The sequence below is a fragment of the Bufo bufo genome, chromosome 1 (genome assembly GCF_905171765.1).
Source record: "Bufo bufo chromosome 1, aBufBuf1.1, whole genome shotgun sequence".
In the NCBI taxonomy this organism is placed as follows: Eukaryota; Metazoa; Chordata; class Amphibia; order Anura; family Bufonidae; genus Bufo; species Bufo bufo.
The window spans coordinates 14560979-14586603 of NC_053389.1; the positions used below are offsets into that span (position 1 = coordinate 14560979).

The 25625-nt window shown below is 44.5% G+C and overlaps 1 protein-coding gene across 1 annotated transcript in view; it reads left to right on the top strand.

Annotated features, from left to right (window-relative positions):
- Positions 1-15197: 15197 nt before the first annotated feature.
- LOC120989951 (chemokine-like receptor 1) overlaps positions 15198-25625 on the top strand; it is a 31101-nt gene continuing 20673 nt past the window's right edge. The window contains exon 1 of the mRNA XM_040418825.1: positions 15198-15223. The gene's annotated coding sequence lies outside the window, so the exon portion shown is untranslated. The remainder of the gene's footprint in view (positions 15224-25625) is intronic.

Sequence of the window (25625 nt, forward strand, 5' to 3'; positions counted from 1 at the left end):
CCGCTGGCAACACAAATTGCGATGTACGTATGGAGGAAACGTATACCCCCCGGCTGACATCCTCCACACAGCCTGGGGTTAGTAGTTTTTCCGACGGTCTTTTGTTTCTGAGGAAAGAAAGACAGACATTAATGAAATGACCCCTCTCCCCACAAAAAAAACAAACCCCACGCCTACGGCGAGCCTCAGGAGGACGGACCTGACGAGTAGTTCCTCCTAGCTGCATAGGCTCGTCTAAGTCCGTACAGACTAACTGCTGCTTGGGAGGGGTTACCAATTGCTCCGGTTTTTTCAACCTGTCCCTAAGGCGTCTCTCTATACGGATAGAAAGGGACATAACCGCATCAAGGGAAAAGGGGGTCTCATATAATGCAAGTGCATCCTTAACCCTTTCGGATAACCCAGAGCAGAACTGACTCCTGAGAGCCGGGTCGTTCCATTGGGTATCCGTAGCCCACCTACGGAATTCAGAGCAATACTCCTCTACCGGCCGCTCTCCTTGTAAGAGTCTCCGTAATCTTGATTCAGCCAGTGCGACTCGGTCAGGGTCGTCATATATGAGACCCAAGGCCCCGAAAAACTCATCCACTGACCGAAGAGCCTGGGAATCAGTAGGTAAAGAGAACGCCCAGGACTGCGGATCCCCTGCAGCAGGGAAATAACAACCCCCACCCGCTGATCTTCATTACCAGAGGAGTAAGGGCGCAGTTTAAAATATAACTTACAGGCCTCACGGAATGTCAAAAACTTGTCCCTTCCCCCAGAAAATCTGTCAGGGAGAGGTACCTTGGGTTCCGCAACAACCTGGTTACCAGTAGCAACCGCTGGGCTTGCGGTCAGTAGTAATTGCTGCTGTTGCTGGAGGACCGACGCCTTCAATCCTGCCACCTCCAAAGACAGGCCATGAAATTGTTTGGACAGAGCAGCAATTTGATACATACTGGATTCTAAGTAGGTAAAAAAAAATGTATTTTTTTTTTTTTACCTACACAAAATAAGGGCCAGAGATAATGTAATGACTGACGTCACGCACAGGGAGGAAAACAGGGAAAGCCCTGCCCAAGGGAGAGGGAAAGGTGGTGACCCCTAACTCACCTTGCGGCTGGCACCTGACTGCCCTGACGTCCCTAGACGGGTCCCTCACCCGTGCGGCGATCACGTGCCTAAACCCTGGCTTTCCCTAATATGAGCCCTAGATAGTGAACGGGCCGGTGGGATCGCTAGTCCGCACCACTATCACTAAGAGGGAAACACCAGGGAGAGGACAGACAAATACAGACAAACACATACACCCAGGTGGGCGACCACAGCAGACCACAAAGGTCCAACAGGGATCCGGAGGGTAGCGTTCTGGACCAACTACCAGAGAACGCAGCAACACAGCTCCAGAAGGTCAGAATAGATGTCCAGGCAGGAAGCTCTATCTCTGGCAACCAGAGAAGTGTGAGAGAGGAATATAAGGAGGTCTGGGAGTGCTGGACAAGGAACAGCTGAGGAGAAGGAGCTACAGATCCCTGAGTGAGCCAAAAGGGTTTGCAAAGCAAACCCAGAAAGCTACTATAAGGAAAACAGCCCTATCTTAAATACAGCGTGCAGCCAACCGCTGCGACTTCCTGACCCCGGGTATAACGGTGTCAGGCGTGGTTCTCGATACCCTCGTGACAGGCATTCATCTGTGATATTAAGTTTATTTTTTGTTTTTCTTTCTTTTACACTTTTTAAAAGTTCGCCTATGGAACTTGAATATGTGATCGTCAGATGGCTTCCACTAGAGATGAGCGAATCGAAGCTGACGAAGTGGAATTCGATCCCAATTTCAGAAAAAATTTGATTCGCAACGAATGCAAATTTCCTCGCACTTCGTGGTAACAAATTGCAACTTTTCCTAAAATGACAGCTACAATGGTGGCTACACGTGTGAGGACATGGGGCAAGGAACTCTGGGAAGGCGGGCTGACCCATAATGCCATGCATGCAGCCAATCAGCAGCCCCGTGATGTCACAGCCCTATAAATACAGTGGCCATCTTAGAGTCAGACATTTTCCAGCGTTCAGAGTGCAGGGACAGACGTGAGAAGGCGCTAGGGACAGCAATTGGAAAAACCTCTATGTTTTAAAAAAAGATTAAAAAAAAAAAAGATTTATAAGTGCAGGGAAAGGATAGGGAGGGATCATTTCACAGCATCTTAGTGCAGAGAGAGACATCAGAAGGCGCTAGGGACAGTGCTAGAAAAGCGATTTACAAGTGCAGGGAAAGGATAGGGAGGAATCATTTCACAGCATCTTAGTGCAGGGAGAGACATCTGAAGTAGTTTAGAACAGTGCTATAAAAACCTCATTGTGAAAAAAAAGCGATTTACAAGTGCAGGGAAACATTATTTGGGGATCCAAATAGCCATTATACAGCTCTGGCATTCTAGCAATTTGTTCTTGTAATTGGGGTGCAAGTTCTACGTTGAAAAGCCTTTAGTGGCTTATATCTGTGAAAAAATAAAAATATATACGCAGTTCACTTCTGCAGTTATATTTGTTGAAAGGGTTTAGTGTCCTATTTCAGTACAAAAAGGAAAAAAATATATATACGCACTTCACTGGTGCATTTATTTGTGAAAGAGTTTAGTGCCTATTTCAGGACAAAAAAGGAAAAATATATATGCATTTCACTTCTGAACTTAGATTTGTTGAAAGGTTTCAGTGTCCTATTTCAGTACAAAAAGGGAAAAAATATACGCACTTCACTGGTGCCTTTAGTTATGCTAAAAACATTTATTGTCCTATTTCAGTACAGAAAGAAAGATATATACGCACTTCACTAATGCAGTTATTTCTGGTAAAAGCGTTTACTGGCCTATTTCAGTACAAAAAGAGAAATATATTCTCTGTTCACTTCTGCAGTTATATGTGGCAAAAGCGTTTAAAGGCCTATTTCAGTAAGAAAAAGAGAGAAAGATATATTTGTCGCTTTTAGGGGTGTTTTAATTAGCTTTTAATTTATTTAGTTCAGCTAAAAGTATGTCAGACAAAGAAGTGCCAGGCCCTGCACAGATGAGGGAAAGAGGCCTAAATGTATCTGGCGCAGGCAGAAGTCGCAGCAGAGTAAGGGGGCATGGCAGCAGGAGTACGCAGCGAGAGGCCTGAGCTCCCGGTGTCATCTAGCAGTCGTGTCTTGACCAGCAACCCAGCGGTTCTTGATTGGTTAACTCGGTCATCCACTTCATCCCAAGTGACATCAGACAGCCCCAGCCAACAGTTGGTGGCTTCGTCAGACACAACCCTTAGTTGGCATGGCCCAGGGGTAGGCCCTGTGCCTTCACCTGTCCTCAAACTGCTTCTGTCCTATTCTTTTCCCTCAGCCAGAGAAGTTATGTATGCTGTGGGCTCAGCTCCACTATACAGCAAGGACGAGCTACTAAAGGACAGTCAGCAGCTACTGCCCAGCCAAGATCTGGAGGAGAAATCCGCCGCTTCCTCCGGTAGGCGGGAACGTAGTGATGAGGAGAGTGGACTGGGAGGTGGTGTTGCGAGAGGTCAGGCTCTTGACCCAGAGACCGTTGAGGAGGACATCAGTAATGTGCAGACACTACTCAATGATGATGAAGCTGATCGCACTTGGGAGCCGTGTGCAGAAGGGGCTTCTCCATCATCAGGAGAAGAGGGTGGCAGCTTGCCCTTGAGGCAGCGGCTGAGCCAGCAAGGTGGTAGCATGCCTGGGAGTCAGCAGGGTGGCAGCAGTGGGAGGTCGGGAGTCAAACATGCTCGTGGTAGACCACCTGCTTCGCAGTAGCCTACCTGTCTGGGAAGTAGTGGTGCAGGGGTTCACGAAGGCAATTGCGGTAGCAGTCAGTCAGTGCGGACTGTTGGGGGGGAAATCACCTTCTAGGCGGTGTAGAAGTTGTTTTTATTAAACTGCCAGAGGAGGTTAACGTGGCCATGTGTACAGTCGTGGCCAAAAGTTTTGAGAATTACATAAATATTGGAAATTGGAAAAGTTGCTGCTTAAGTTTTTATAATAGCAATTTGCATATACTCCAGAATGTTATGAAGAGTGATCAGATGAATTGCATAGTCCTTCTTTGCCATGAAGATTAACTTAATCCCCAAAAAAAATTCCACTGCATTTCATTGCTGTCATTAAAGGACCTGCTGAGATCATTTCAGTAATCGTCTTGTTAACTCAGGTGAGAATGTTGACGAGCACAAGGCTGGAGATCATTATGTCAGGCTGATTGGGTTAAAATGGCAGACTTGACAAGTTAAAAGGAGGGTGATGCTTGAAATCATTGTTCTTCCATTGTTAACCATAGTGACCTGCAAATAAACGCGTGCAGCCATCATTGCGTTGCATGAAAATGGCTTCACAGGCAAGGATATTGTGGCTACTAAGATTGCACCTCAATCAACAATTTATAGGATCATCAAGAACTTCAAGGAAAGAGGTTCAATTCTTGTTAAGAAGGCTTCAGGGCGTCCAAGAAAGTCCAGCAAGTGACAGGATCGTCTCCTAAAGAGGATTCAGCTTCGGGATCGGAGTGCCACCAGTGCAGAGCTTGCTCAGGAATGGCAGCAGGCAGGTGTGAGCGCATCTGCACGCACAGTGAGGCGAAGACTTTTGGAAGACGGCCTGGTGTCAAGAAGGCCAGCAAAGAAGCCACTTCTCTCCAAAAAAAACATCAGGGACAGATTGATCTTCTGCAGAAAGTATGGTGAATGGACTGCTGAGGACTGGGGCAAAGTCATATTCTCCGATGAAGCCTCTTTCCGATTGTTTGGGGCATCTGGAAAAAGGCTTGTCCGGAGAAGAAAAGGTGAGCGTTACCATCAGTCCTGTGTCATGCCAACAGTAAAGCATCCTGAGACCATTCATGTGTGGGGTTGCTTCTCATCCAAGGGAGTGGGCTCACTCACAATTTGGCCCAAAAACACAGCCATGAATAAAGAATGGTACCAAAACACCCTCCAACAGCAACGTCTTCCAACAATCCAACAACAGTTTGGTGAAGAACAATGCATTTTCCAGCACGATGGAGCACCGTGCCATAAGGCAAAAGTGATAACTAAGTGGTTCGGGGACCAAAACATTGACATTTTGGGTCCATGGCCTGGAAACTGCCCAGATCTTAATCCCATTGAGAACTTTGGGTCAATCCTCAAGAGGCGGGTGGACAAACAAAAACCCACTAATTCTGACAAACTCCAAGAAGTGATTATGAAAGAATGGGTTGCTATCAGTCAGGAATTGGCCCAGAAGTTGATTGAGAGCATGCCCAGTCGAATTGCAGAGGTCCTGAAAAAGAAGGGCCAACACTGCAAATACTGACTCTTTGCATAAATGTCATGTAATTGTCGATAAAAGCCTTTGAAACGTATGAAGTGCGTGTAATTATATTTCACTACATCACAGAAACAACTGAAACAAAGACCTAAAAGCAGTTTAGCAGCAAACTTTGTAAAAACTAATATTTGTGTCATTCTCAAAACTTTTGGCCATGACTGTAGAATTTGTGGGCAGAAGGTGAAGCGTGGCCAGGGTGTCAATGTTGGCACTACGGTCCTGTGTCAACATATGCAGCATCACTTGCAGTGGCCTGGGAGAACCGTGGCTCCGATGTGGTGTCCCAGCCTGCCGCAGCTACCGCTGCATCACCCAGTGGCACGCACCCGGTTTCAGCCAGGCAAGGCTCCACCACCTCAGCCGAAGGGAGCTGTCTGTCATTCCCATCTTCTGCTGGTCCAGATGCTCCTGCTCCTACTCCTCATCAGTCATTCCGTCAGCAATCGATCACCGAAGCGATTGCCAAGAGACAGCAGTTTGCATTCAATGGCGCAGAAGCTGAATGTGCTCCTGTCCAAGTTGCTGGTGCTGCAGTCCCTCCCTTTCCAAGTGGTGGACTCTGCACCTTTCAGAGAATTGATGACTTGTGCCAAGCCGAGGTGGAGAGCACCAAGCCATCATTTCTTTGTGAAAAAGGCAGTACCAGCCCTGCACAAATATGTAGAACAGAAGGTGGGCCGGTCCTTGAGCCTGTCGGTGTCTGCCAAAGTGCACGGCAGCGCTGACGTGTGGAGCTGTAACTACGGTCAGGGACAGTACATGTCCTTTACAGCCCACTGGGTGAATGTGGTTGCTGCACAGCCACACCAGCAACTTGGCCCGGTCTATGCCGCTTCCACCTCCACGTTGTCACGCCGTTGGTCCTGCGACAATGTCCGCCTCTGTCTCCTCATCCTCCATCATGTCCTCAGCCTCCACTGCAGGGACATGTCACAGTGCCCCTCCAGCATACCACATGTGCAGGGCACGGCGGTGTCACGCTGTTCTGCACCTTGTTTTCATAGGCGAACAGATTCACACAGGGGAGGATCTGCTCCGGGTCCTTCGTCAAGAAATCGAATCCTGGCTTTCTTCCCAACAACTCAAAATCAGAACCATGGTGACCTACAACGGGAAGAACATTGTGTCAGCGCTGCATCAAGTAGAGCTAAGCCACGCGCCCTGCATGGCACACGTGTTCAATCTGGTTGTCAAGTGGTTCCTAAAGTCTTCCACCCATCTGCAAGACATCCTAAAAATGGCCAGAAAACTTTGCATGCACTTCAGCCACTCGTACACCACAAAGCACACCCTCCTTGAGCTGCAGCGGCAGAATGGCATCCCCCAACATAGGCTGATATGCGACGTTTCCGCCCGTTGGAATTCCACCTCACTAAGTTGGATCGACTATACGAACAGAGAAAGGCCATCAATGATTTCTTGATGATGCAAGTGGATAGGAGTACTCCCAAGTGTAACTTTGATGTCAGCCAGTGGCAGTTCATGCGTGACACCTGTTGTTTGCTCAGGACCTTTGAGGAGGCCATGTTATTTGTCAGTCGCCAGGACTACGAGTTGAACAACGTAATTCCACTGCTTCATGTCCTGGAACAGATGCTGGTAACAATGGCTGGTCAGGGGAGTGGAGATGTGGCGCCTAGATCCACATGTGGGGGCTGAACTGGAAGAGGAGGAGGAGGGGGAGGAGGACATTGGAGCACAGGCAATGTGTAGCCAAATGGGTGGTTTTTCTACTCAGGTACAGGGCGATGAGGAAGACGAGACATAGGACCCAGACACACCGTGGCAGTATGCAGTAGAGATGGAGGCAGGGAGTCCCTCTGAGTCACTTGCGCAAATGGCCCAATCCATGCTCACTTGCTTGCGTAGTGACAGTCGAATTGTCATCATTCGGCAGAGGGATGATTTCTGGCTCTCCACCTTGTTGGACCCTGGGCCTTTTTTACCCCACTGAGAGGGAGAACAAACTGAACTACTACAGAGACATCCTATGTAGTCAGTTGGCCACTGCCTATCTGCGCCATCATCCATCCCTTCGCAGGTCTGACTGTGTGGGCCCTCTGCGCTCATGTTCCAATGCCATGGCTGCTGGGGAGGGGTGGGGTGGCAGGAGCAGTACCAGCTCCATCAGAAGCAGCCTGAGTCTACAGTCGCTGATGAGCAGCTTTCTTCACCCGCATAGTGAAGAAACTACTAACCAGCAGCAGCAGGTAGATCTGGAGCAGGACCTGAACCAGCAGGTGGTGGCATACTTGGACAGCACCCTGCCAACCCACATTGAAGATCCGCTGGACTACTGGGCAACCAAACTGGATTTGTGTTTTTGCAACTAGTAGAGTTTGCCCTGGAAAAGCTGTCCTGCCCGGCCAGTAGTGTGGCATCAGAGAGGGTGATTAGTGCGGCAGGGGGCCATAGTTACCCCAAGGACAACTCGCCTGTCCACCTAAAATGTGGAGAGACTGACCTTTGTCAAGATGAATCAGGCGTGAATCAGCCAGGATTTCCAACCACCAATTCCTGATGCGTCAGACTAGATCATCCATGGTGCGACACCAACACTGTGATAAAAGAGACCGGTTTCTTCTGACTACCTGCCTCAGCTACTACTCTGCTGCTGCCATCCGCCTGATGCCACAAATCTGATGCCAAGTGCTCCTTCTTTCAGTCACCTTCATTAGCGGGTACTGGTATTGCCACCCACCAGCCCACTCTGTCACCGGGTCACTTTGTGGTCTCCTGATAAATCTGCTGCTGCCATCTCCGCTCTATGTCACCTTGCCACTCTGTGGTATCCTCCTGCTGCTGCCCTCTCCACACTAATTGACTTATGATTTGGTAGCCAAAAGCAGGAGTGGGTACAAAACACAGAAGACATGCAAATATTACATTCACGTGTCATCTCTGTTTCAGATCCACTTCTGTTTTTTTTGGCATTAGCAATACTGATGGATTACTGACCAAATGCTGACCGTGTGAAGGCAGATGCTCCACAGATAGGATCCAAGTTATTGTTCTGACGGATCAGATGAAGGGCAAAATAATCAGTGACGTCAACACAAACTTACTGCTGACCCCCTCTCAACCCTGTTGGGGGCTCTACTTGTATAAGGGTTTAATAGAACAGGTTCTGTAGACATCTATGTGGAATCAGCTGACGACGGTGTAAAAGGAGTGCGCTTCTTGGCACTAACATTGACCTGTAAGGCTGAGTTCATACTTGAGTTATTTGGCCAGTTTTGGCCCCGTGACTGCCCAAATAAGTGAAGTGTGCAGTGATTCTAAGAGCGACGCCTGTCATCTGCATGTCATACTGACTCACAGTATTATTTCTCTACCACAGCAGACTCCCTATGTGTGTTACTGCAAGGCACCGTGTTCTACACCACTATACAGGCACAGTGTTCTACACCACTATACAGGCACAGTGTTCTACACCACTATACAGGCACAGTGTTCTACACCGCTATACAGGCACAGTGTTCTACACCACTATACAGGCACAGTGTTCTACACCCCTATACAGGCACAGTGTTCTACACCTATATACAGGCACAGTGTTCTACACCGCTATACAGGCACAGTGTTCTACACCACTATACAGGCACAGTGTTCTACACCACTATACAGGCACAGTGTTCTACACCGCTATACAGGCACAGTGTTCTACACCACTATACAGGCACAGTGTTCTACACCCCTATACAGGCACAGCACTCTACACCACTATACAGGCACAGTGTTCTACACCACTATACAGGCACAGTGTTCTACACCACTATACAGGCACAGTGTTCTACACCTATATACAGGCACAGTGTTCTACACCACTATACAGGCACAGTGTTCTACACCACTATACAGGCACAGTGTTCTACACCCCTATACAGGCACAGTGTTCTACACCTATATACAGGCACAGTGTTCTACACCACTATACAGGCTCTCTGCAGCCAGGAAATAGCAGTTTTTTAACGTAATTTTCCGCAAATATATTCGGATCAAACCGAATTTTTCCTGAAAAATTAGGCAAACCAGCGAATCGAATTTTTGAAAAATTCGCTCATCTCTTCGCTCATTCGCAACAAAGCCGAATTTCCTGGTGCTTCGTGGTAACAAATAAATTTTCCCTAAAATGGCCATAAAAAAATAATAATCATACTCACCTCCATTTGCCCGCGAAGAGGCTGCCACGGCCATCTTGATTAAGGCTCCCATGCAAAATCTTGTGCGTGGTGACTATGACATCATTACATCGGATAGTTTGATGACATCATCACGCATCGCGTGAAGTTTTGCGCGGGATCTTCAAACAAGATGGCTGCGGCGGTCTTTTCATGAGCAAATGGATAAGGTGAGTATTTTTTTTTTAAGAGATTAAACCGTCACAGCCCTCAATGGTCATCTTAGATGCCACAATCAGCAATAAGCGCAGCATCTGGGGGATTCAATGACGGAGGGCGGCACAATCGCCATTCCCCACCATTGCGCCCGCTACTCATAAAGTAATTAGTCACTAAGCAAATTTCTTTGTGAAAGTATTGAGAACTTTGCTCTTCTCTAGACATATTGAAAGGGAACTTAGATTGTCAGCTCCATTGTGGACAGTGAATAATAAAGAATATATCAGTATATAAGTGAGTAAAATAATTAAAGAACTGCAAACATTTTTATTCTCTGACCTGCTGTTAAGTTACATTATGTATTCTGTAGTGAATGTAATCTTCTTACCAGTATCTGTATTTCTGAGTTATAACCTCCTTTCTGATCCTCAGCTGTGTCATGTGACCAGCAATCAGACTTTCCAAACAACACAGCATCTTATGTGTGGACAGGAAGTCAGTTTCTCGATGTATTCCTATGGAAGACTCACTCTCAGTCTCATCAGAATGAATAGAGAAGTAACTGACTTCCTGTCCTGTGTCAGTTGGAGATCAGTGAGTTGGTCACATGACACAGCTAAAAAGGGAGAGGATAGCTCACAAATACAGTCACTGATGGGAAGATACAGATTCAATCAGGTACCTTTCTAGGAGGTCATTTTTATGGGCATGCTTCTAAACCCCTTCCCGACCAGCGCCGTAATAGTACTGCGCTGGCCGGGTCTTTAAAGATGGCGCCCGCGCCCCAATGCTGCGGGCGCCATAGCCACGGGTGGCCGCCTGCTTCTTCTAGCAGAGACCCGCGGATCATGTCCGCAACCGGCAGTAATGCCGATCACGGACATTTAACCACTCAGATGCCGTGGTCAATCCTGACCACGGCATCTGAGTGCACTGAAAACTGAAAAACGCGCGCTTTCGGTGGTGCTTCGGCTCTCCCGTGTGGCGATCGGAGGAGCCGGAGTGTATATTCAGCAGCCCCAGTTTTTGTGAATGACAGGAGGCTGCTGCATGGTATTTCCTATGGAGCCCTTGCCTGTAATAATGCTCCATAGGAAACTAGTAAAATCATCATAGATTCCAATGCTAGTGCATAGGAGTCTATAATAATAGCAATCTAATTATTGCATGTTATAGTTCCCTATGGGAACTATAAAAAAGTGCAAAAAAAAAGTTAAAAAATATATATAAAAAAAAAAAAAAAAAACATAACATTTCAAATCATCCCCCTTTTCCCAAAAGAATAATAAAAGAACTAAAAAAATATATATAAATACACATCATGGGTGTCGCGATGTGCAAAAACGCCTATAGTATAAAAATATTAAAATATATTCCCCTTACGGCAAACAGTACAACGGAAAAAAGCATCCAAATGGCCGATTCGTCGTTTTTAGCCGCTTCATTTTCTACAAACAAAATTAAATAAAAAGTGACCAAAAAGTCATACACACCCCAGAATGGTATCAATGAAAAGTTCATATGGTCCTGTAAAAAATCAGCCCCCATATAACTCCGTACACATAATTACAAAAAAAGTTATATTGGTCAAAATATGGCGACAAAAAAATAAAACAGATTTTTTCCACTTTAAATATTTTTTATCACTATCAAAACGCAAGAAAAACGATACATACAAGGTATCGCCGGATTCGTACTCACCTGTAGAATAATAGTAACTGGTCAGTTTTATCGCACATCGAACTTCGTAAATGAAAAACATGTAAAACTGTGGTGGAATTGCTTTTTTTTTTTTTTTTCAATTTCACCCCATTTGAAATTGCTTTTTTTCCCCGCTTCCCACTACATCATATGCAATATTAAATGGTGGCGTTGAAAAGTACAACTTGTCCCGCAAAAAAAAGCCATCATATGGCTATGTGAACAGACAAATAAAAAAGTTATGGCTCTGGGAAGGCAGGCAGCGCAAAACGAAAACGTAAAAAAAAAAAAAAACTCTGGGGGTGAAAGGGTTAAATAGATACTTTGTGCCCTTCATATTTCTCAGGTTTCTCAGACAGACAAGCAGATTTTCTTTGTGCACCTCTGTGAAAAGAGCCTGGCTTGTATGTCTATTTTCCAGGGAAGCATTATGTGGGGACACAAGTCCAGCAATATATAAAAAAAAATCTTATTGTAAAAAAGCACTGATTGAACAGTATGAGGCTACCACCAAAAATGTAGGAGAAAATTAGTCTATGAATGAGGTATGTATAAGTCCCAGAGTTTTGATTTGTTACCCAAATTTCCCACCAAAAATTATTGGAGAATCAGACCCAAAACGAATTTCAAGAAATTTGCTCATTTCTAATGGCCAGTCAAGAAATTTTGATGCCCAGATTTAGTCTGCTTGATACTTTTGGTGCATCCTGTATTCTGCCTCTGCCTCATCCCTGACCTTGTACCTGTCTCTTATTTGGCACTGTTATGATCATCCGGTCCTGACTTTTGGCTTACTCATGACCAGGCTTATAAGTAAGTTTATAAAAATTGCAATTGTGTAACAAAATTTCACAAGATATGGGATGAGCGGTGACATTCACAAATAACTCTTTCCCGACCGCCCCACGTAAATTTATGTTGGTAGTCAGGCATTTAAAAATGGCGCCAGCAGGCACCCAGGACTAAAGTATGGCTGATCGCATAGATTTAACCCTTTGGATTCTGTGGTCAAATGTGACCAGGAGTGCGCGCTCTCAGGGTTCCCCGGCGAGGATCAGGGGAGCCGGATGCCGTGTGCGGCAGCCACTGTACTCAGGTCTCCATGGAAACTTAGGGGGTCATTTACGAACAGATCTACACCACTTTTGTGGCGTATGTCTGGCACAGATTCTGTCGTATGCCATGGTGCGGCAGAACCTGCAACTTCTTCCCACTCACGCCAGGTCTAAAAAATGGGGAGTGGTGTGGGCGGGGAAGGGGATGTGCCAGCAGGCCCGTCTCATTCTTCATCTTCTACGCCTCATTCAAGCTGTCCTTATATTTAGAATTGGCGGTGAATGCGCTAATCCACCGTCAGCGCAGGGGCTTATTAAGACCTGCGTCTAAAACACTGTTCTAAATAAATGTGCCTCTTAGTGTAATTCTAATAAACTCCTATGCTAATGCATTGGAGTCTACGACAGAAGCAAGCTAATGATTGCTTACTATAGTTACTTAGGGGAACTATTAGGCTAAATGCACACGATCAAGATTGCGTGCAGATTTTCCATACGGATTTGCATGCGTAAAATCCGCACCGTAGGTCATGTACATTGTATTCTATAAGGATTTGAAATTCTCAATGCACACGATGCAGATTTTTTTCTGCGCGGATTTTGACCTGTGGTGCGGATTTTAAAATCTGCACCAATTGATGCGGATAGGCCGCATGGATTTGCCTGCGGACACCTGTGGATTTCAGTGCCAATTCTCCGCACATGAATCCTGAACGTGTGCATGTACCCTTAAAGGGTGTAAAAAAGAAATAAAAAAATTACGGAAGCGCTCATTAGTACCGGAGGACCAGGAAGCGGTGAAGGCTCTGTACTCACCGCTTCCTGGTCCTCGGCTGTCGGCTGTGCAGGGACTGCGCACAGCGTGAGGGCGCTCTGTGACCTCACACTGTGCGCGCCAGTTCACAGCACAGCCGACGGCAGGATGAAGTGGATTGTGATGCAGGTGAGGAGCGGCGGCATCCAGGAGCGGGAGAGGTAAGTTTTTTTTTTTTTTTTTGTGTTCTGTGACTAATAAGAGGCATGGCAATGCAAACATGGCTATGGGGGCTGATATGGGGGCTGAAATATGGCAATGGGGGCTGATATAAGGGCTAAAATATGGCAATGGGGGCTATTATGGGGGGTGAAATATGGCAATGGTGGCTGATGAGAAACATATGGGGGCTGATGAGAAACATATGGGGGCTGATGAGAGACATATAGGGGCTGATGAGAGGCATGGGGGCTGATGAGAGACATATGGGGGCTGATGAGAGACATATGGGGGCTGATGAGAGACATATGGGGGCTGATGAGAGACATATGGGGGCTGATGAGAGACATATGGGGCTGATGAGAGACATATGGGGGCTGATGAGAGACATATGGGGGCTGATGAGAGACATATGGGGGCTGATGAGAGACATATGGGGGCTGATGAGAGACATATGGGGGCTGATGAGAGACATATGGGGGCTGATGAGAGACATATGGGGGCTGATGAGAGACATATGGGGGCTGATGAGAGACATATGGGGGCTGATGAGAGGCATGGGGGCTGATGAGAGACATATGGGGGCTGATGAGAGACATATGGGGGCTGATGAGAGACATATGGGGGCTGATGAGAGGCATGGGGGCTGATGAGAGACATATGGGGGCTGATGAGAGACATATGGGGGCTGATGAGAGACATATGGGGGCTGATGAGAGACATATGGGGGCTGATGAGAGGCATGGGGGCTGATATGGGGGCTATATATATTCAAATCACTCCCCTTTCCCCAAAATTAAAATTAAAATACATAAATGATTTAAAAAATGAACACAATGGTCACTGCCTCGTGCAAAAAACTGAAAAATAGAAAAACAAGCAAAAATGGCGGATTTTCTGTTTTTTGGTCATTATACCTCACCCCAAAAAATAAAATAAAAATTAATCAGAGTCATACACACCAGAATGGTATCAATAAAAAGTACAGATTGTTCCACAAAAAATGAGCCCTCACACAGCTCCATACACATTAAAATAAAAAAGTTATGGGGGTCAGAATATGGCAATGCAAAGGAAAGATTATTTTTTTCCATAGTTTTATTTTTATTTTCAGTATTAAAATGCAAGAAAATCTATGCATATGTGGCATCGTTGTAATCGTAGTGACCCGGAAAATAAAAGTAATAGGTCAGTTTTACCATAGGAAACAGTGTAAAAAAGACCACATAAAACTGTGGTTGGTGAATTATTATTTTTTTTTTTATAATTACAACCCATTTGGAATTTTTTTCCCCGCTTCCCACCACATTGTATGCAACCTTCAATGGTGCCATTAGAAAGTGCATCTTGTTCCTCAAAAAACAAGCTCTCAAATAGCTGTGGGAGGACTGGAAGTAAAAAATGGAAATGAAAAATTGGAAAATCACCAGGTTTTAAAAGGGTTAGCACACTTCTCCTCTTTCCCATAATGCCATTCAGTCTCCACCACTCTGGCCGCTTCTGTTTTGTTCTCCTAGGTGGCTGCTATTCTCCCGTTTTATCATAAAACTGTAAAGTAAATGAGAAATTGACTTTTCCCACAATGTGAATTATTGCAGTGAGTTCTCATGTCTTCTGCTGGAGTCATTGACTCTTATCTAAACGAAGCATAACTCTTCATAGGAGAAAGTATCTTTGAGGATCACAAAGGCTGTGTGATTCCTTATCATTTCCTTCCTCCTTTTTGTACCAATGATAAAAAATGATAGAAAGAAAAGCAGAAAACATTATATTCCTCATGACACTGAGTGCGGAGAGGCGAAGATTATACAAGAGCGCCAAGGTGAGTAGCTGATCATTTCTGCCAAATGTTCCTATGCATATTAAGATATTGTAAGATCATATTCTATGACTTGCAGCTCTGTAGCTGCCACATAATTATAACCCCCAGCGTGCTGCCAGTTGTAGTTCAGTAGCCCCTAGAGATCTATAGATTGGAGAGCAGGGTCGTAAGGAAGCCTATATGCAATTGAATACACAAAACAGCTCAAGAAGTTGACCTCACCAATTGGATTTGTAGTCCTTTGGAGCCACAGATCATGTTGTGGCAGATCTTACCATGAGTTGCAAATCAGAGGAATAGCTACTGTAGACTTTCCTTCCCATGAGGCAAATAAGCTCTTCCAACCAAAATCTTACCTTTAAGAGCTTAGAGTTGGGACAGGAACTTTTTCTTCCCTTTAGGTTAGGACCATAGAGCCATGCATCTAGACACCCTGAATGAGGTAGAGCAGCAGGAGTCACTATGCCATGATGTACATTTGAAGAAAGGACACTTCTATTATCAACTTAGGTATTGTTTACAGTTATAGGTATCTCATGACTAAGGATGGTCCAAGGATATCTCCTGTTGACTTTTCTGAAAGTGTCAATGGCACCTTACATGATCCAAGAGGTTCATTAGGTAGAACCCATTCAAATTGTCCTCTGTCGATTGTTGTATTAAATACTGATGCACCCGGCTGTATCATACTTTATGGACACAGAGTTTAGGGTCCATATCTTAATATCATTTATTTTTTTGCCCACTTACCATCTCTTGATATAAACCTTAAACTACTGGTTTCATCTGCAGCAACAGCGGTTTAGATAGTTTAGAAGGATATTTGGGGAAAAAACTAACTAGGAAACTTTAGGATTATCTTTTTTGAGTGCTGATGGAAGTTTTACTGTCTTGTAAGGTCCTTTGGATTCATGAAGCAGCAAAAGTGACAACTGTATAAAAATGTAATCTATCGGACATGTGGATAATTTTCTTCTCTCTTCTGGTGTATAAGATGAAAGCTACAACATTCTAGTTTTATCTGTGTGTCTGTAGGCTGGGATGCATTCATATATTTCTTATGACATGGACTTTCATAGATAATTTTATGGTTTTGAGATTGACTTCACCAATTTGACTTCCATGAAAATATTATTATTCATGTTAGATTGGGATAGTATCAAACTGTCGGCGTCTACTCAGCTCCGAAAGTGGTGCTCCGTCCGGTTTCCAACTACTGCACACTTCTAGCCAGCCGAAGAGATAATGGCTGTACATAGGGCACTGTTGCTGAAGCCCACTTGGGAAGGCTTTCTTTTAAAGGGCATGACATACATAAGACCTTGTCCACATTTCCGTATTTCACTGACGTGTGCTGTTCGCATTTTCCATGGACATCACACGTACCTACTGATTTAAATATGTCTGTTCACATTTCAGTGAACATGGTGAGTAAAAAAAAATCATGGAGACATGCACGACTTTGATTCGTGATGTGGACCAAGCATGCCTATTGATGTCTACGGGTCTGTGAAAATCCCAGACACAACACAGATGGCACCGGTGTTGCATCTGTTTTTCACTGAAGACTGATAGGAGGTGCTTTTGAAATTAATTTTCAGCTAAGCAAACATGGACCCTTTTTTTATTCCGGATGTGCAACTGACACGGAAATGTGGACAAGGCCTTAGTCAAACACCACCAAACAACATTCTTCTTAAAACATACAAAAGTGAATGCTACAGTATAAGTTACCTCACCTTAATTTACGATCCACTCTTCCCATCCATATCACTCGTACATATAAAAAAGATTATACGTTTTTGAATCCTTTTTTCCCCTGAGATTTACATCAATAACTTTTCAAAACTTATCCATAAACAAGGTGAAACAACCAGCCACCATAGGTTGGTTTTTGGAAATCAGTTTTTTACCAGATGGAAAAAGCATCTCATCACTACCAACTAAGTATAGTAGTTTCCCCCCCCCCCCCCTCTCCGTCCCCCATTGATAAAACAAACTAATATGTGCTAATGGAACTTAAGACTAGAATGCATCTTCCCAGAATTTCCAGACCTTAAAGGGTCACTGAATTCTAGTAAAACTTCTGATTTGTCCTAGAGACATATCAAAAGTTTTGATTGGTGGAGGTCTGAGCACTGAGTTCCCCACCTGTTGCAAAGACGAGGAGAGATACGTCCAAGCATATTGCGCTTTCTCTCCTCAATGCAGGAGATAGGCTCAATAGAAGTTTATGGTCCCATCTTTATTCCATCCTCTGCAGCAAGGAGAAAACCCAATGTGAGCGCACTTCTCTCTTTTCATTCTAAAAATTGATGTGGGTCTTAGTGCTCAGACCCACACCAAAAAAAAAAACATATGATATGTCCCTATGATGTATAAAAAGATATATCAAAACTAAGTGACCCATTAAGAGTGAGCTTTGCCTCCAAATGTCTTCACAGAATCTCCAGACCTTGAAAGGTCACTGCTTTTTGTTAAAACTTTTGATGTCATAGAGACATATCAAACATTTTGATCGGTGTGGGTTTGAGAGCTAAGACCCCACCAGTTGCTAGAATCAGGAGGGAGAAGTGTGTGCACATACTGCACTCTCTCTACTCGCTGCAGGAGACAGGCTCAATAGAAGCCTATCAGCCCATCTTGACTCCATCCTGTACAGGTAGAAAAGCAAGTGCAATATGCTTTGCACTTCTCTGTCAGACCTCCACCGATCAAAACTTGTGATATGTCAAGTGATTTACAAAAACTTAGGGACCCTTTAAGAGTAAGGTTTGCCTTATCAATACCACCTCATGGGCAAATAGGTGATTTGTACGACTGAAATAAGTTTACCTTTTTGAAGTGTAATGTTAAATATGGTGTCACTCTGTGCATTATTGAGAGATATTAAAGGGTTTTTCCACTTAAATTTTGATGACTAAAGATGAGCAAATTTTTCAAAAATTCAATTCGCCGGTTCGATAAATTTTTGGGGAAAATTTTTGCTCAATCTGAATATATTTGCGGCAAATTTTGTTAAAAAACAGCTATTTCCTGGCTGCAGAGAGCCTGTATAGTGGTGTAGAACACTTTGCCTTGCAGTAACACGCATAGGGAGTCTGCTGTTCTAGTGAAACAATACTGTGAGTCTGTATGACATGCAGATGACAGGCTTCGCTCTTAGAATCACTGCACAATTCACTTATTTGGGCAGTCACGGGGCCAAAACTGGCCAAATAACTCATGTATGAACTCAGCCTTACAGGTCGATGTTAGCGCCAAGAAGAAGTGCACTCCTTTTACACCCTTGCCAGCTGATTCCACATAGATGTCTACAGAACCTGTTCTATTAAAACGCTTATACAAGTAGAGACCCCGACAGAGTGAAGAGGGTGTCAGGAGTAAGTTTGTGTTGACGTCACTGATTATTTTGCCCTTCCTCTGATCCATCAGAACAATAACCCACAAAAAATGGATCCTGTCTGTGGAGCATCTGCCTTCACTCGGTCAGTATTTGGTCAGTAATCCATCAGTATTGCTAATGCCCCAAAAAAACAGGAGTGGATCCAAAACAGAGATGATACATGAACGGAATATTTGTATGTCTTTTGTGTTTTGTACCCACTCCTGCTTTTGGTTACCAAATCATAAGCCAATTCTGATGGGACCATACAGGCCTTACAGCTGCTACACAGCGTCTCATTTTACCTTCCTTCTGACAGATCAGAAGAAGGGTCAAATAAATGATTATGTCAGCCAAGCCAAAAAGGCAAAATAGTGGCCCAGTCATGAAGTGGGGAGGGTGGGAACAGCATGAGAAGTCCACAGAGTGGCCCTATGACATAGTGGTGAGGTGGCAGCAGCATGAAGAGACCACAGAGTGGCACAATGACATAGTGTGGAGGTGGTGGCAGCATCAGAAGGCCACAGAGTGGCACAATGACAGAGTGTGGAGGTGGAGGCAGCATCAGAAGACCACATAGTGTGGAGGTGGCAGGAGCATGAGGAGGCCACAGATTGGCAAGGTGATAAAGTGTAGAGGTGGCAGCAGCATGAAGAGACCACAGGGTGGCAAGGTGACACAGTGTGGAGGTGGCAGCAGCATAAGGAGGCCATAGATTGGCAAGGTGATAAAGTGAAGAGGTGGCAGCAGCATGAAGAGACCACAGTGTGGCAAGTTGACATAGTGTGCAGTTGGCAGCAGCATCAGTAGGCCACAGAATAGCAAGGTGACATAGTGTCGGGGGTTGCAGCAGCATGAGGAGACCACAGAGTGACAAGGTGACATAGTGTAGAGGTGGTAGCAGCATCAGGAGGCCACAGATTGGCAAGGTGACATAGTGTGGAGGTGGCAGTAGCGCCAGGAGGCCACAGAGTGGCAAGGTGATATAGTGTGGAGGTGGGTGGCAATACCAGTACCCACAGAAGATGGTGGGTGAAATAAGGAGCACTTGGCAAGTTGACATCAGATGTGTGGCATCAGGCGGGTGGCAGCATCAGAATAGTAGCTTAGGCAGGTAGCCAGAAGCAAACGGTCTATTTTGTCAAAGTGTTGGTGTGGCACCATTGATAATCTAGTCTGATGCATCAGGAATTCGTGGGTGTAAATCCTGGCTGATCTACGCTTGATTCATCTTGACAAAAGTCAGTCTCTCCACATTTTGGGTGGACAGGTGAGTTCTTCTTGGGGTAGCTATGGCCCCCGCCGCATTAAACACCCGCACTGATGCCACACTACTGGCCAGGCAGGACAGCTTTTCCAGGGCAAACTCGACCAGTTGCGGCCACAAATCCAGTTTGGCTGCCCAGCAGTCCAGAGGATCTTTAATGACGGCTGGCAGGTTGCACTCCAAGTATAACAACACCTGCTGGTTCAGGTTCTGCTCTATGTCTAGCTGCTGGTGAGTAGTTTCTTTGCTATGTGGGTTAAGAAAGCTGCTCATCAGCGACTGTAGACTCAGGCTGCTGCTGATGGAGCTCCTGCCACCCCTCCCCAGCAGCCATGGCAGTGGAACGTGAGCACAGAGGGCCCCCACGGTCAGACCTACAAGAGGATGGACGATGGCGCAGATAGGCAGCGACCAACTGACCACATAGGAAGTCTCTATAGTAGTTCAGTTTGTCTCTCAGCGGGTGTAAAAAAGGCCCCCATTTTAGACCGGTAGTGAGGTTCCAACAATGTGGAGAGCCAGAAGTCATCCCTCTGCCGAATGGTGACAATTCGGCTGTCACTGTTGAAGCAAGTGAGCATGCAGCGTGCCATTTGCGCAAGTGACTCCACTGCATACTGCCACAGTGTGTTGGGTCCTATGTCTCGTCTTCCTCATTGCCTTGTAGCTCCTCTGGCTGCTCCTGCTCCTCCTCTCCTGTCACCTACGTAGCAAAACCACACATTTCGCTACACATTGCTTGTGCTCCAAAGCCCTCCTCCTTCTCCAGTTCAGCCCCCACAGGGCTCATGTGGCTGTGAGATCTAGGCGCCACGTCTCCAGTCGCCTTACCAGCCAAATTTACCAGCATCTTTTCCAGGACATGAAGCAGTGGAATGACATTGTTCATCCCGTAGTCCTGGCGACTGACAAATAACGTGACCTCCTCAAAGGGCCTGTGCAAACGGCAGTTGTCATGCATGAACTGCCACTGGCTGACATTGAAGTTACACAGGGGAGTACTCCTGTCCGCTTGGATCATCAGTAAATCGTTTATGGCTTTTCTCTGTTCGTACAGTCGGTCCAACATATGGAGGGTCCAACATACGGCAAAAAGGGCTTTACAACATATAACTGCACTACACAAGGGCAAATAAGACATACTCTAGAAATATTTCCTTGTAATAAACCCTGTTAATGGCTGTATCAAACAGCACTTGCGCCCTAATAAGAACGGTTTGCTGGAATTACAGAGCTGTATAATGGCAATTTGGATCCCCAGTCAGTGCAGCAAGGTGTAATAGGATTCTTCCTATTACCCAGGCTGTAACCTCCCCTACTGAACCCTGTTCTACACAAATGCTGTGGAACGATTCCTCCCTATCCTTTACCTGCACTTCTAAATTGTTTTTTCACCACAATCAAGTCTTTCCTATCACTGTCCCTAGCGCCTGCTGACGTCTCTCCCTGCACTATTAGCACTCAGTACACTGGTAAATGGCAGAATCTAAGATGGCTGAGGCTATTTATAGGGCTGTGACATCACAGGGCTGGCTGGCTGCTGATTGGCTGCATGCATGGCATTATGGTTGATCCCGCCTTCCCAGAGTTCCTTTCTCCATGTTCTCACACGTGCAGCAAGGAAGGAAATTTGGCTTCGGTGTGAATCAAACTTTTCCTGAAATTCAGATCGAATTCCACTTCGTCAATTTCAATTCGCTCATCTCTATTGATGACCTATCCACATGATAACTTCTAAATCTAAGTTTAGTGAGGAGGAGAAAATATTCACATTTTTTAAACTCTAATTTCTCCTAATCTGACTTGGTGATGCCAAATTTAATCGAGTCTACAAAACCAAGTGAGGAAGAATATATTTTCAGGTTAGTCTGGTTGCTCTTCACTATACTAGAGAATACCAAATATACAGTGCCTTGAAAAAGGATTCATTGATGATAAATACAATTCTGTGGCTTGCATTCTGTGGCGTGCAAATACAAGTGTGGCGTGCATTTGTATTCAGCCCCCCTGAGTCAATAGTTTGTAGGACCACTATACTAGAGAATACCAAATATACCAAATATACAGTGCCTTGAAAAAGGATTCATTGATGATAAATACAATTCTGTGGCTTGCATTCTGTGGCGTGCAAATACAAGTGTGGCGTGCATTTGTATTCAGCCCCCCTGAGTCAATAGTTTGTAGGACCACCTTTTGCTGCAATCACAAATGCAACTCTTTTGGGGTAGGTCTCTACCAGCTTTGTGCCCATTCTTCTTTGCAAAATAGCTCAAGCTCAGTCAGATTGATTGGAGAACGTCTGTGGACAGTAATTTTCAAGTTTTACCACAGATTCTCAATGGGATTTAGGTCTGGACTTTGACTTGGCCATTCTAACACATGAATATGCTTTGATGTAAACCATGACGTTGTAGCTTTGGCTGGATGTTTTTGGTCGTTGTCCTGCTGGAAGATGAACTTCCACTCCAGTCTCAAGTATTTTGCAGCATCTACCAGGTTTTTCTCCAGGATTGCCCTGTATTTAGCTACATCCATCTTCACATCAACTGTTACCACCTTCCCTGTCCCTGCTGAAGAAATGCCTCCCGAAAGAATGTTGTTTCCACCACCATGTTTTATGGTGTGTTCAGGATGATGTGCAGTTTAGTTTTCCTCCACACACAGCATTTTGCATTTGAGACGAAAAGTTACATTTTAATCCCATCTGACCAGAGCACCTTCTTCCACATTTTTTCTGTTTCCCCTACATGGCTTGTGGCAAACAGGACTTCTTGTAACTTGGTTTTGAAAATGGCTTTCTTCTTGCCACTCTTCCATAAAGGCCAGATTTGTGGAGAATTAATAGTTTTCCTGTGAACAGATTCTCCCACCTGAACTGTGGATCGCTGCAGCTCCTCCAGAGTGACCATGGGCCTCTTGGCTCCTCTCTAATTAGTGGTCTTCTTGCCTGGGCTGTCAGCTTATATAGTAACATAGTTTATAAGGATGAAAAAAGACATCTGTCCATCCAGTTCGGCCTGTTATCCTGCAAGTTGATCCAGAGGAAGGCAAAAAAAGCCAATTTTTCTCACTTTGGGGGAAAAGAAATTTCTTCCCGACTCCAATCCGGCAATCAGAATAACTCCCTGGATCAACAACTCATCTCTAGTAACTATAACCTGTAATATTATTACACTCCAGAAATACATCCAGGCCCCTATTGAACTCTTTTAGTGAATTCACCATCACCACCTCCTCAGACAGAGAGTTCCTTAGTCTCACTGCTCTTACCGTAAAGAATCCTCTTCTATGTTTGTGTACAAACCTTCTTTCCTCCAGACGCAGAGGATGTCCCCTCATCACAGTCACAGTCCTAGGGATAAATAGATGATGGGAGTGATCTCTGTACTGACCCCTGATATATTTATACATAGTTCATAGATCTCCCCTCAGTTTTTTTTTTTTCTAAAGTGAATAACCCTAATTTTGATCATCTTTCAGGGTCCTGTAGTTGCCCCATTCCAGTTATTACTTTAGTTAACCATCTCTGAACCCTCTCCAGCTCTGCTATGTCTGCCTTATTCACAGAAGCCCAGAACTGTACACAGTCATCCATGTGTGGTCTGACTAGTGGTTTGTAAAGTGGCAGGACTATGTTGTCATCACGGGCATCTATGCCCCTTTTGATGCAACCCATTATCCTTTTGGCCTTGGCAGCAGCTGCCTGACACTGTTTTCTACAGCTTAGTTTGCTGTTCACTAAAATTCCTAGGTCCTTTTCCATGTCAGTGTTACCCAGTGTTTTACCATTTAGTATGTACGGGTGACTTGCATTATTGCATCCCATGTGCATGACCTTACACTTGTCAGTGTTAAACCTCATCTGCAATTTCTCTTTCCAAGCCTCCAATCTATCCAGATCCATCTGTAGCAGTATACTGTCCTCTGTAGTATGTATGCAGTATACTGTCCTCTGTAGTATATATACAGTATACCTTCCTCTATAGTATATATATATATATATATATATATATATATACAGTACAGACCAAATGTTTGGACACACCTTCTCATTCAAAGAGTTTTCTTTATTTTCATGACTATGGAAATTGTAGATTCACACTGAAGGCATCAAAACTATGAATTAACACATGTGGAATTATATACATAACAAACAAGTGTGAAACAACTGAAAATATGTCATATTCTAGGTTCTTCAAAGTAGCCACCTTTTGCTTTGATTACTGCTTTGCACACTCTTGCCATTCTCTTGATGAGCTTCAAGAGGTAGTCCCCTGAAATGGTTTTCACTTCACAGGTGTGCCCTGTCAGGTTTAATAAGTGGGATTTCTTGCCTTATAAATGGGGCTGGGACCATCAGTTGCGTTGAGGAGAAGTCAGGTGGATACACAGCTGATAGTCCTACTGAATAGACTGTTAGAATTTGTATTATGGCAAGAAAAAAGCAGCTAAGTAAAGAAAAACGAGTGGCCATGATTACTTTAAGAACTGAAGGTCAGTCAGTCAGCCGAAAAATTGGGAAAACTTTGAAAGTAAGGGCTATTTGACCATGAAGGAGAGTGATGGGGTGCTGCGCCAGATGACCTGACCTCCACAGTCACCGGACCTGAACCCATTAGAGATGGTTTGGGGTGAGCTGGACCGCAGAGTGAAGGCAAAAGGGCTAACAACTGCTAAGTATCTCTGGGAACTCCTTCAAGACTGTTGGAAGACCATTTCAGGGGACTACCTCTTGAAGCTCACCAAGAGAATGCCAAGAGTGTGCAAAGCAGTAATCAAAGCAAAAGGTGGCTACTTTGAAGAACCTAGAATATGACATATTTTCAGTTGTTTCACACTTGTTTGTTATGTATATAATTCCACATGTGTTAATTCATAGTTTTGATGCCTTCATAGTCATGAAAATAAAGAAAACTCTTTTAATGAGAAGGTGTGTCCAAACTTTTGGTCTGTACTGTATATATATATATATACATACAGTACACTGTCCTCTATAATATAATTATATATACAGTATACTGTCCTCTTCCGTGTTAATTGCTTTACACATTTTAGTGTAATCTGCAAAAATCGATATTTTACTGTGCAAGCCTTCTACAAGATCATTAATAAATATATTGAAGAGAATAGGGCCCAATACTGACCCCTGTGGTAACCCACTAGTGACAGTGACCCAATCTGAGTGTGTATCATGAATAACCACCCTCTGTTTTCTATCACTGAACTAGTTACTTTACAGCCATGTCTTGGTAGGTTTGCAGTTGTGCCATACTTCTTCCATTTTCAGATGATTGAACAGTGCTCTGTGAGATGTTCACTGCTTTGGATATATTTTTTATAACCTAACCCTGCTTTAGCCTTCTCCACAACTTTATCCCTGACCTGTCTGGTGTGTTCCTGATGCTGTTTCATGATGCTGTTTGATCACTAATGTTCTCTAACAAACCTTTGATACCTTCACAGAACAGCTGTAGTTATACTGAGAATAAATTGCACACAGGTGGAGTCCAGTTACTAATCAGGTGACTTCTGAAGGCAATTAGTCACAATAGATTTTATTTAGGGGTATCAAAATACAGTAGGCTCAGTACAAATGTATACTAAAGTTTCCAGATTTTTATTTATTAAAACTTTTGAAAACCATGTATAATTTTTTTTTTTCACTTCAAACATGCTTACTACTTTGTGTTGGACTATCACATAAAATCCCAATAAAATACATTTACATTTGTGGGTGTGGCATGAAAAAA